The sequence below is a fragment of the Phyllobates terribilis genome, unplaced genomic scaffold (assembly GCF_046119375.1).
Source record: "Phyllobates terribilis strain yellow unplaced genomic scaffold, ASM4611937v1 Scaffold_5__5_contigs__length_657084704, whole genome shotgun sequence".
NCBI lineage: Eukaryota > Metazoa > Chordata > Amphibia > Anura > Dendrobatidae > Phyllobates > Phyllobates terribilis.
The window spans coordinates 99,200,946-99,213,467 of NW_027362765.1; the positions used below are offsets into that span (position 1 = coordinate 99,200,946).

General features: G+C 44.1%; 2 non-coding genes and 1 pseudogene across 2 annotated transcripts; all 3 read left to right on the top strand.

The window, feature by feature from the left end:
- Positions 1–6,450: 6,450 nt before the first annotated feature.
- On the top strand, positions 6,451–6,623 carry LOC141150559 (U2 spliceosomal RNA; annotated as a pseudogene).
- Positions 6,624–7,738: 1,115 nt separating this feature from the next.
- LOC141149756 (U2 spliceosomal RNA) lies at positions 7,739–7,929 on the top strand. Its single transcript, XR_012246042.1, has one exon. It is a non-coding gene; the product is annotated as a U2 spliceosomal RNA (small nuclear RNA).
- Positions 7,930–9,044: 1,115 nt separating this feature from the next.
- LOC141274207 (U2 spliceosomal RNA) lies at positions 9,045–9,235 on the top strand. Its single transcript, XR_012322494.1, has one exon. It is a non-coding gene; the product is annotated as a U2 spliceosomal RNA (small nuclear RNA).
- The last annotated feature ends 3,287 nt before the right edge of the window (positions 9,236–12,522 follow it).

Below are 12,522 nucleotides of genomic sequence, written 5' to 3' on the forward strand. Positions count from 1 at the left end.
CCCTTGTTATCAACAGCAGCCTTTTAAACTCACCTGAGCTAACAGGTATGTGCGCTGGTTACTCTGCTGCGCTTAAAATTTCTTTTTTGGTTTGCTACAATGCCTTTTCTGAAACGTTGTCTCCTTCTGCTGGAACACTGACTTCTTTCATTTAATGCCTGCAGACTATAAAAGAGAACCCAACCCAAAAAGTTTGGTTGATTAGTCTGTGGCATTCTGTTAAACTGTTGCTTATGGCGGTCTCTGTGAGCTTCTCAGCGACATTCAGCCAGCCAGGTATCCTGCCTGCAGTAGATGGAATGTGGCAATGGAACGCTGGCTGCGCGTGTCATAATAGGCTCTGAGCCTTTATATACCTGTGCACAGCAGCAGCCACCTTCAGTCTGCTGCTGGACAGCCAGCAGCAGCAGCAGCAGGAGAGGTATGTAATCAGGAGCCCTCCTGCTAAGGGTAGACAGCTGCTCGTTCCACCCCACCCCCCGCCTTAATTGGTTCTCCTCCCTTCCAATGGTGTTGAGGCGGGTGGGAACAGCAGGGGGTGAAGGTGCTGTGTTTAAAGAGGTGGAGTTATGCAGATCTAAAACGCGTGGATTGCAGCAGCAGCAAGCCGAAAAGTGCAGGCATGTAAGGGATCTAGAGGTTGACAACATGTCTTCTTAACGGGAGTCCAGGAGCTCATCTCCACAAATGGACTTTTCAGGATCCTTGGGTGGCTCCGTAGTTTGAAACCAATTCTGGTTATCGCTTCTCGGCCTTTTGGCTGAGATCAGGTGCAGTGATCTAACGGTTGCTGCCTTGGTCTTGGCTGAGAGGTGCCCGGGGTACCCGGCTCCTTGGCCTGGGGGGATCGTCTCACCTTTTGGTGGGACTTCACCCCCCTGCTGCTATTAGGGAGCTGGCTTAGTCCCCGGGCAACAAGTTGCGATCCCCAGGCGAAAGGCCGAGCCCGTGGTGACGGTAAGCCTTTGCCACTTTGGTGAGATGCCTTGTTCATTTCAATTTTCCACTGGCTCCGGCCAGATCAGGAACTCGGTGCGTATCGAGGTTCCAGCAAACCACGTCGGATATGACAACCCCCGTGAGTTCTATGTACAGATTTTGAGAGATCTGTTGAACGTGAAAGATCATGATGTTTACTGCCTGCAGGAGAATGGGCAGAGTACATATATTCTCACGTTCTCGACCAAGGTTGCCTGCCAGCACTTTTACGAATGCGTTAAGGGCCACCGTAACAGCAAGCTGTTGGACGGAGTGATTTTTACGGGTCTCTATGGCGGAGTTGACGTTCCCCTTGTGGTATACATGTTTAACCCCCATGTGTCCACAGATGATATTGAGCTTTTTCTGAGCAGATATTGTACATCTGTCAGATTTACGGGGAACGTCAAAGGTCGGAGTGGTTTCTGGAATGGGAAACGACGCTTTATGGTACGCTTCAGACTTGACCCTGGGGGTGTAGAAGGCCTTATGCACCCCCCCTCCACAGTGGTGCTGGGAAGAGACCATGGCTACCTCTTCTATGATGGACAACCATTCAGGTGTCGTAGGTGTGGTGACCTTGGTCACATACAGAGCGATTGTAAGAACGAGCGGATGAGTCAGTGCCACAACTGTGGACAATGGGGTCATGCCTCAAAGGACTGTAAGAACAGTAAGACCTGCAGTGGGTGCGGAATGTCTACTCACCTGTTCAGTAATTGTCCGATGCGGACAAGGTCTCGTGGTGGCTCTCGGGCGCCTGCGGCTAGTTCCGCAGGAGTTCCTGCTGATGCCAGCAGGGTCAGCCCGGGTGACCCCAGAAAAAGCTTTGTGGACATTACTAAAGGTCAAAAACAGTCTGACTCAGTCGATGCTCTGTCGGTACCTTTGCGGAAAAACCCGGCCTCTGTAGCCGAGGTCACGCCTTTGCCTACTCCTGCAGGGGTCCAGGTTTCACCTGGTGGGGAGATGGCACCTTCTCAGAGCGGAAATGAGAGGGAACCAAAAAAGAGGCGAAAATCTGGAGCTGTTGGTACCAATCCAGATGTCCATCCAGATACCCCTGCTGATGCCAGCACAGATGTTGGACCAGATGTCTGCCCTGATGCCAGTCCAGACGGATGCCCTGATGCCAATCCAGATGGATGCCCTGATGCCAATCCAGACGGATGCCCTGATGCCAATCCAGATGGATGTCCTGATGCCAACCCAGATGGATGCCCTGTTGCCAGTCCAGATGGATGTCCTGATGCCAGTCCAGATGGATGTCCTGGAACCATTCCTGATGGATGTCCTGTTGCCTGCCTGGATGATAGAGGTCGGGCAGTGGTTGGTGAACCTGTTGCTGGTCCTGATGGTCATCCTGCTCCGGAGATGATGTCCCTTGGTGCTCCTGGAGGGTCTGCGGGTATTCCACCTGCTGCAGTGCCTGGTGAGGATCGGGTGGATTCGGAGGATCGGATGGATCTCAGCGCCAGTGGTAAGAGAAGTCGTGAAGAGGCGCAGGAGGAGCATAACCTGCCTCAGATGTCCCGTAAAGTCTTTCTATCTAGTGCTGCAAAAATTCTCAGCCCAGAGGGGACTAACTTAATTGAGGATTTCACGGACTCAGATGAAACGGACAGTTTACGAACTGTGTCATCCCTTCCTTCACCTTCTCTGTCACAAATTATTGATTCAGATTCAGAGTATAATGAATCAATAAAAAACACCTAACATGGCAGAAATCCGTGTTGCCTCACTAAATGTGAGAAGCCTAAAGAGCCCTGTTAGACGGGCTGCTTTGTTTGCTTGGTTAATGACTCTGAACTTTGACATTTTTTTCCTGCAAGAATGCGGTATTGATCACGATTTGTCATACCCCAACTTAAAAATGGACTGGTCAGCAGGACCCTCTATTTGGTCAGGGTCCAATGAAAATAAAGCTGCCGGGGTTGGGATTTTATTCAAATGTCAAAATGTTAATGTTTTATCCATCACTGAAATAGTTCCAGGTCGTGCCTTATCAACTCATGTTATTTTAAATGGTTTTACCTGTCGTCTTATTAATGTTTATGCATCCCCAGAGAAAAATGAGCGTGCTTCCCTTTTTAATGTCATCCCTTTGTTTTTATCAGGTCCGTCCCCTGTGATAGTGGGAGGGGATTTTAACTGTGTCATGTTGGGGGAGGGGAGGAGTGGAGGTGATACTAATGGAAGAACAGACAAAACATCCAGTCTGTTAAAACATTTGACAACGGACCTCAAATTATTAGATGCTTGGAGAAAGTCCTACCCTACTGACCCTGGGCATACATGGAGGGGTAGAGGGATGTCATCTCGTATTGATTTTATTTTTTCCTCTTCTGATGTTTTTAAACCTAGGAATGCTGGTCTAATAGAAAATATTTTTTCTGATCATGTATTACTATACAATGTATTGCAAACTCCACAGGAAGCAAAAGTTGGAAAAGGTATGTGGAAATTGAATGTGCTCTTATTAGAAGACGAACTGGTAAGGGCGGAGTTTTATGCAAAGTATGAGAGTTGGAGAAGACGGAAACACCCAAATCAGAGTATGTTGGGGTGGTGGGAGTGTGTTAAAACCCGTATTAAAGAATTTTTTATTAAAATTGGTAAAAGGAAGGCACGTGAAAAAAGGAAATGTTTTAAAGATTTTAATGTCAGGATGCAAACTCTCCTTAAGCTTAAGGGGTGGGGAGTACCTGGTGTGGATGATGAGATTGCCAAGATCCAGACAGAAATCCAAAAATTCCTGGAACAAAAGGGTAAAGAAATTATATTTAATACCCGTGTGAAATATTTGGAAGAGGGTGAGACCTGCTCAAGGTTTTTCTTTAAAAAAATGAGTGACAAAAAACAAGTGATTACTGAGCTAGAAGGACAATCTTCCACTGAGGGCATTTTAGAGCATACTGCTAATTTTTATAGAGATCTTTTTAGTATTAAAAATGTTGATGAACCTGCTTTTACAGAGAATCTTAATGTTTTATCCCAGTTTTTAAATAAAGATGACCAGATTTTTTTAGCTAAAGAACTTTTACCCAGTGAAATTGAAGAGACCCTTAAGAGTTTTAATAAAGGTAAGGCTCCTGGATCAGATGGCCTTCCTATTGAATTTTATCTTTGCTTTTGGTATCTAATTAAGGAGGATTTTATACAAGTAGTTTGTGAAGCCTCTAAGGCTGATTTATTACCATATTCATGGCGTAAAAGTATGATTACATTAATTTTTAAGAAAGGTGATAAATCAAAGTTGGAGAATTGGAGGCCTATTTCACTATTAAATACAGACTACAAGATTTTAGCTAAAGTTGTTGCTGGTCGTCTTAAAGCAGTTATTAAAAATGTAATTCATCCAGATCAGGTTTGTGGTGTCCCCGGGAGATCAATCTGGGAGCATCTAAACCTAATTCGTGATCTTATCTGGTTTCAAAAAGATAGAAAACAGCCACTAGCTATTTTATCTTTGGATTTTATGAAAGCGTTTGATAGGGTCTCCCACTTTTATCTTTTTAAAGTTATGGGAAAGATGGGGTTCCCTGATTCTTTTATTCAGAAAATTGCGCTTTTATACAAACAGTCATCTGCCCGGATTTTAGTCAATGGTTTTTTAACTAGAGAGGTGGAGCTTCTTTCCGGTGTTAAACAAGGTTGCCCCATGTCCCCACTTTTATTTGTCTGCTCCATTGAGCCACTGTTGTGCCTGCTGCGTCGGGACAAGGTGGTTAGGGGCATTTTTATTCCGGGTGGGGGTGGACAACAAGTTAAAGCCATTGGATATATGGATGACATATCTGTATATGGCACTAGCTCAGCATCTATTAACAGAGCAATTCTAATTACTGAAATTTTTAGTGCTGGGTCTGGGTTTAAGTTGAATATAAATAAATGTGACTGTATGATTATGGGTCAATGGGAGTCAGATCCGCCTAGGGTTCCCACACAAACAGTAGGAATCAAGATCCTGGGTGTCTTGTTTAATCCTGCTAATGATGGTATTGAAAACTGGGATTTGGTTTTGAATAAATTAAATCAGAAGATCTCTTTATGGCAAACTCGAAAACTAACAATGGAGGGCAAGATTCTTGTAATTAAAATGGTTTTGCTTCCTATCATTTTGTATGCCGCTATGGTTTTTCCCCCTAATTCTCTGTATCTTAAAAGACTTATGAAGCCCATGTTTCATTTTCTATGGGGATCCAAAATGGAGAAATTGAGGAGGGAGGTGGTATGTAAAAGCAAGAAAAATGGGGGTAAAGGGTTCCCTGATTTAAAATTGTTTTTATTTATCAAGTGTTTTGTATTTTGTTGCAAAAGCTTGAATAATGTTGGGGCTTTCTCTTGTTTTCTTAGATATACAACTGGGTTTCTTTTCCGAAAGTTGAACTTCAGTATGACTGTTAATTGTCCTTTTCTCTTATCTCCCCCTAAGCATTACAAGATCTTGGAGAAGGTCATTTCAGAATATGATCTGACCCAAGTTGATCGTCAGCTTTTATTTGATCAACGTAAGTTAACAGTTATTTGTAAGGGACATGAGGAGATGGAGGATGTGTCTAATTTTTCCATCTCCAGGTGCCGCCTGGTGTGGAACAACGTGGCCTGTCCTGCACTTAGCAACTCACAAAAGAATTTAGCTTGGCAGGTTGTTCACCAATGTCTCCCTACGAGAGCTTTTCAGCATCATAGGGGGCTGGTGGCTAGTGCTAGATGTCCCAGAGAAAGATGCGCCCCAAACGAGTCAGTGTTTCATTTACTGTGGGATTGCCCCTACGCACAAGAGCTATGGCAGACGGTGGGCACCCTCCTAAAATGGATATGTGGTATACAAACCCTTAATTGTGACATTATAATATATGGGATAATTAAATGCCCAACCATCAAACAAGCACGAGTCGCATGGCTTATAATAAACTGTTTAAAAGAAGCTTTATGGAAAGTGCGCAATATATTATTGTTTAAACGTGAATTTATTCCTGTCAAAGATTGTATTGGGCTTGCTCTTTGTGAAATGTTTACATACTACCTGAGAGATTGTAAAAAGATGGGAATCAATGAAGCAAAAAAGCTATGGTGTTTGCAAATTAGGAATATGTATTTATTTATGTAAATTATATGCAAAACTGTGTTTTATGCTTTTTATGCTTTTAAGTGCATTTTAATTCTGACTCTGTATTAGTTTTATGTCATATTTTATTCCAGTATTTGTGATTTGTTTCAAATATTGTATCGGATATGTTCTTTGTGAAAAGTTTTCATACTACCTGATTGTAAAAAGATAAAGTTAAAAAGCTATGGTGTTTGCATTTGACATATGTATTTATTTATGCAAATTATATGCAAAACTGTGTTTTATGCTTTTTATGCTTTTATGCGCTTTTTAAATCTGACCTTGTATTTGTTTTATGTCATATTTTATTCAAGTCTTTGTGATTTGTTTGTAATTTATGATGTATGTCTGATTTAAATAAAGCTTGTTTGAAAACGGATCTGTTCTTATCAGTTTAATATCTGATACGTCCCCTATCTGGGGACCATATATTAAATGGATTTTTAGAACAGGGAGATGGAAAAAGAGCTTGCTCTGTCCACTCCACGCATTGACCTGGTATTGCAGTATCTCCAGGACCGGTGCACCCCTTCTTTAATGCAGTTTCTAAAATCAGAAAGAATTGAATTCAATGTTTTTTGTTCATTTTGCTTGTTTGTCGGATTTTGGGATGGACTCTTTGGCTTTGCTTTTCTTCTCCTCATTGGATTTTTCATGTTCAAAGTTGCAGAAGCCAGATTACAAGCTCATTTTGGTTCAACTTCAGCAACTGTGCATTGCATTGCCATGTAATGTGATGCAATGCTTTCTTTCTAGCTCTCCCTTTTTACTTCCTTTTGGATAAACAGACATATTAGGCAAGCATTTTGGAGCTTTCACCTAAATAACTACAGGTGGTGAGATAAGCTGCACAATATAATTGACCTTTCAGTATATTGTTGCACACACACCATCTATTTAGCAAATGCCCTTGTTATCAACAGCAGCCTTTTAAACTCACCTGAGCTAACAGGTATGTGCGCTGGTTACTCTGCTGCGCTTAAAATTTCTTTTTTGGTTTGCTACAATGCCTTTTCTGAAACGTTGTCTCCTTCTGCTGGAACACTGACTTCTTTCATTTAATGCCTGCAGACTATAAAAGAGAACCCAACCCAAAAAGTTTGGTTGATTAGTCTGTGGCATTCTGTTAAACTGTTGCTTATGGCGGTCTCTGTGAGCTTCTCAGCGACATTCAGCCAGCCAGGTATCCTGCCTGCAGTAGATGGAATGTGGCAATGGAACGCTGGCTGCGCGTGTCATAATAGGCTCTGAGCCTTTATATACCTGTGCACAGCAGCAGCCACCTTCAATCTGCTGCTGGACAGCCAGCAGCAGCAGCAGCAGGAGAGGTATGTAATCAGGAGCCCTCCTGCTAAGGGTAGACAGCTGCTCGTTCCACCCCACCCCCCGCCTTAATTGGTTCTCCTCCCTTCCAACGGTGTTGAGGCGGGTGGGAACAGCAGGGGGTGAAGGTGCTGTGTTTAAAGAGGTGGAGTTATGCAGATCTAAAACGCGTGGATTGCAGCAGCAGCAAGCCGAAAAGTGCAGGCATGTAAGGGATCTAGAGGTTGACAACATGTCTTCTTAACGGGAGTCCAGGAGCTCATCTCCACAAATGGACTTTTCAGGATCCTTGGGTGGCTCCGTAGTTTGAAACCAATTCTGGTTATCGCTTCTCGGCCTTTTGGCTAAGATCAAGCGTAGTATCTGTTCTTATCAGTTTAATATCTGATACGTCCCCTATCTGGGGACCATATATTAAATGGATTTTTAGAACAGGGAGATGGAAAAAGAGCTTGCTCTGTCCACTCCACGCATTGACCTGGTATTGCAGTATCTCCAGGACCGGTGCACCCCTTCTTTAATGCAGTTTCTAAAATCAGAAAGAATTGAATTCAATGTTTTTTGTTCATTTTGCTTGTTTGTCGGATTTTGGGATGGACTCTTTGGCTTTGCTTTTCTTCTCCTCATTGGATTTTTCATGTTCAAAGTTGCAGAAGCCAGATTACAAGCTCATTTTGGTTCAACTTCAGCAACTGTGCATTGCATTGCCATGTAATGTGATGCAATGCTATCTTTCTAGCTCTCCCTTTTTACTTCCTTTTGGATAAACAGACATATTAGGCAAGCATTTTGGAGCTTTCACCTAAATAACTACAGGTGGTGAGATAAGCTGCACAATATAATTGACCTTTCAGTATATTGTTGCACACACACCATCTATTTAGCAAATGCCCTTGTTATCAACAGCAGCCTTTTAAACTCACCTGAGCTAACAGGTATGTGCGCTGGTTACTCTGCTGCGCTTAAAATTTCTTTTTTGGTTTGCTACAATGCCTTTTCTGAAACGTTGTCTCCTTCTGCTGGAACACTGACTTCTTTCATTTAATGCCTGCAGACTATAAAAGAGAACCCAACCCAAAAAGTTTGGTTGATTAGTCTGTGGCATTCTGTTAAACTGTTGCTTATGGCGGTCTCTGTGAGCTTCTCAGCGACATTCAGCCAGCCAGGTATCCTGCCTGCAGTAGATGGAATGTGGCAATGGAACGCTGGCTGCGCGTGTCATAATAGGCTCTGAGCCTTTATATAACTGTGCACAGCAGCAGCCACCTTCAGTCTGCTGCTGGACAGCCAGCAGCAGCAGCAGCAGGAGAGGTATGTAATCAGGAGCCCTCCTGCTAAGGGTAGACAGCTGCTCGTTCCACCCCACCCCCCGCCTTAATTGGTTCTCCTCCCTTCCAATGGTGTTGAGGCGGGTGGGAACAGCAGGGGGTGAAGGTGCTGTGTTTAAAGAGGTGGAGTTATGCAGATCTAAAACGCGTGGATTGCAGCAGCAGCAAGCCGAAAAGTGCAGGCATGTAAGGGATCTAGAGGTTGACAACATGTCTTCTTAACGGGAGTCCAGGAGCTCATCTCCACAAATGGACTTTTCAGGATCCTTGGGTGGCTCCGTAGTTTGAAACCAATTCTGGTTATCGCTTCTCGGCCTTTTGGCTAAGATCAAGTGTAGTATCTGTTCTTATCAGTTTAATATCTGATACGTCCCCTATCTGGGGACCATATATTAAATGGATTTTTAGAACAGGGAGATGGAAAAAGAGCTTGCTCTGTCCACTCCACGCATTGACCTGGTATTGCAGTATCTCCAGGACCGGTGCACCCCTTCTTTAATGCAGTTTCTAAAATCAGAAAGAATTGAATTCAATGTTTTTTGTTCATTTTGCTTGTTTGTCGGATTTTGGGATGGACTCTTTGGCTTTGCTTTTCTTCTCCTCATTGGATTTTTCATGTTCAAAGTTGCAGAAGCCAGATTACAAGCTCATTTTGGTTCAACTTCAGCAACTGTGCATTGCATTGCCATGTAATGTGATGCAATGCTATCTTTCTAGCTCTCCCTTTTTACTTCCTTTTGGATAAACAGACATATTAGGCAAGCATTTTGGAGCTTTCACCTAAATAACTACAGGTGGTGAGATAAGCTGCACAATATAATTGACCTTTCAGTATATTGTTGCACACACACCATCTATTTAGCAAATGCCCTTGTTATCAACAGCAGCCTTTTAAACTCACCTGAGCTAACAGGTATGTGCGCTGGTTACTCTGCTGCGCTTAAAATTTCTTTTTTGGTTTGCTACAATGCCTTTTCTGAAACGTTGTCTCCTTCTGCTGGAACACTGACTTCTTTCATTTAATGCCTGCAGACTATAAAAGAGAACCCAACCCAAAAAGTTTGGGTGATTAGTCTGTGGCATTCTGTTAAACTGTTGCTTATGGCGGTCTCTGTGAGCTTCTCAGCGACATTCAGCCAGCCAGGTATCCTGCCTGCAGTAGATGGAATGTGGCAATGGAACGCTGGCTGCGCGTGTCATAATAGGCTCTGAGCCTTTATATACCTGTGCACAGCAGCAGCCACCTTCAGTCTGCTGCTGGACAGCCAGCAGCAGCAGCAGCAGGAGAGGTATGTAATCAGGAGCCCTCCTGCTAAGGGTAGACAGCTGCTCGTTCCACCCCACCCCCCGCCTTAATTGGTTCTCCTCCCTTCCAACGGTGTTGAGGCGGGTGGGAACAGCAGGGGGTGAAGGTGCTGTGTTTAAAGAGGTGGAGTTATGCAGATCTAAAACGCGTGGATTACAGCAGCAGCAAGCCGAAAAGTGCAGGCATGTAAGGGATCTAGAGGTTGACAACATGTCTTCTTAACGGGAGTCCAGGAGCTCATCTCCACAAATGGACTTTTCAGGATCCTTGGGTGGCTCCGTAGTTTGAAACCAATTCTGGTTATCGCTTCTCGGCCTTTTGGCTACGATCAAGTGCTTTATTGCAGGAGATTGTGGTTGAAGGGCACTCGGGTACCCCTCTCCTTGGCCTGGCAGGATCGTCCACTTTGGTGGACTTAACCTGCTTGCTGCTATTAGGGAGAGGGCTTAGTTCCAGGGTAACGAGTTGCGATCCCCCAGCTTCCAGGTGTTTTTCGCTGCAAGAACACTGGGAGCGCAGATTGCAAGCGGCTGCAATTTGCAACCTTGTTGCGTTTTTCCATGGAGGTTGACCCTAACCTCATGCCTCTTTATGCGAGGCTAAAAAACTCTATCCGAGTTCACTTCACGGCGGGTGGCTCGGATATGAGGAAATTAGGGTATGTAGTCCAGGACGTGCTCAGGAACCTTCTTGGCGTACAAAGGAATGAAATTCTCTCCATCCAGGATTATCCCAGAAGAGGTGACTATGACATCACATTCACCGGAGAAGGTATTTTTAGAGATGTACTAGAAAAGTTAAAAAAAGTTGAAAATAGTCCTGTTTTGAAAGGGATACAAATTGTTGAGCACGTCCTGGATGAGGCAAGACTGGTTATTGTAAAAGTATTTTCGCCCTTTGTTTCTGCTCCAGAAGTAATGTCATTTCTAGCAATTTATTTTAAAAGTGTTAAATGTATTGGGAAGATATTAAACGAATATAACATATGGACATCTAAGTGGAAATTCCTTGCGAAGTGTACAAGAGATCCAAATACACCAGGTGGTATACGGCTCCCCCCTGCCCGTTTCAAAATTGGGCAAACAAATGGGGATTTCTTCTTTTCTGGGATGCCAGTATATTGCAGAAATTGTGGGCGCTATGGTCATTCAAAAGAAAACTGTCATGTATCATGTAGAAATTGTGCTAGTGAAGAACATGAGACAAAAGAATGCCCTAAGGAAAAGAAATGCAGTTTTTGCCAGACTCCAGGTCACTTTTATTTTTCTTGCCCTCACAGATTTCGGGAAGATGAGCAAAAGGGGAAGTCCAAGACGTCCGACCAAGGACCAAAAGATCAGACCACCCCTCAGGAGGAGGAACAACAACCTGGAGCCTCTGGAGACAATAAGGGCGTACCAAATAGTGAAGTGTCTCCAGAGTCTATGACAGGTAAAATACCAAATCCCAAAACCTGGCTGCAGGACCTGCGGGAGTCCAAAAGGAGGGCTGAGAAGGAGCAGAAGGGCACTACTGGTAAGGTCAAAAGGGACCGGCAAAAGGCCGACACAGAAGCCCATGCCCAGTCTGAGTCTCCTAGGGCTGAGGGTGCTGAGTGGATAAAGGTGGGTCCTAAGAAAAAGAAAAAGGGTGGTTCGGAGGAGGCAGCAGGAGGTGAACAGATGGACACTTCTCCAGAAGGGGACGTGGACGCTGGACCCTCAGGGGTTTCGGTCTCCGCTGCTACAGGTGGGGACCGGGATCTTGCTGCCTCTGAAGAGTCAGAGGCTCTGCCTTGTGCGCAACCTCCTCCTATAGGACGACCTTCTACAGGTCAAACACGGGCGGCGGAACCCCTCGGGGACCCACCTGATGAGGAACTGCATGGCCAGCCAATGGAGACCCAGCGGGTTCTGCCAGCCAGCCCTCCGAGCTATGCCAGTGTAGCGTCGGGTTTATATAAATGTGGTAATCTTTCCTCCTCCACGGAGACTCTCGTGACGATACTATCAGATGAGGAGGGAGGCGCAAGCCCAGTGGTCTGATCAGGTTCATCGGACAGGTAAATCCGTTGCTCTTAGTTACCTAAGTAAAATTTTTACATTTTCTAATGATGGCTGAACTCAAAGGTATTTCCCTCAACGTGAGAGGCATAAAATCTAACACGAGAAGAACTGCTCTTTTTAATTTTTTTACATGTTTTACTGCATCTGTATTTTTTCTGCAAGAATGTAATATCCCACATGAAATGTCATATCAAAAATATAAAGATGAGTGGAAGTGTGGGCCATCTGTCTGGTCCGGATCGAATGCTGCAGGATCAGCGGGTGTAGCCATACTTTTTAAAGGGAACGTTTTAATTGATTTTATTCAGGAAATTTTACCAGGTCGTATTTTATTAGTGAAAGCTTTTATTGATGGTATTAGATGGCAGTTTTTAAATTTTTATGGATCCCCAGAGAAAAATGAAAGAGCCGAAATGCTTGATCTTTTAC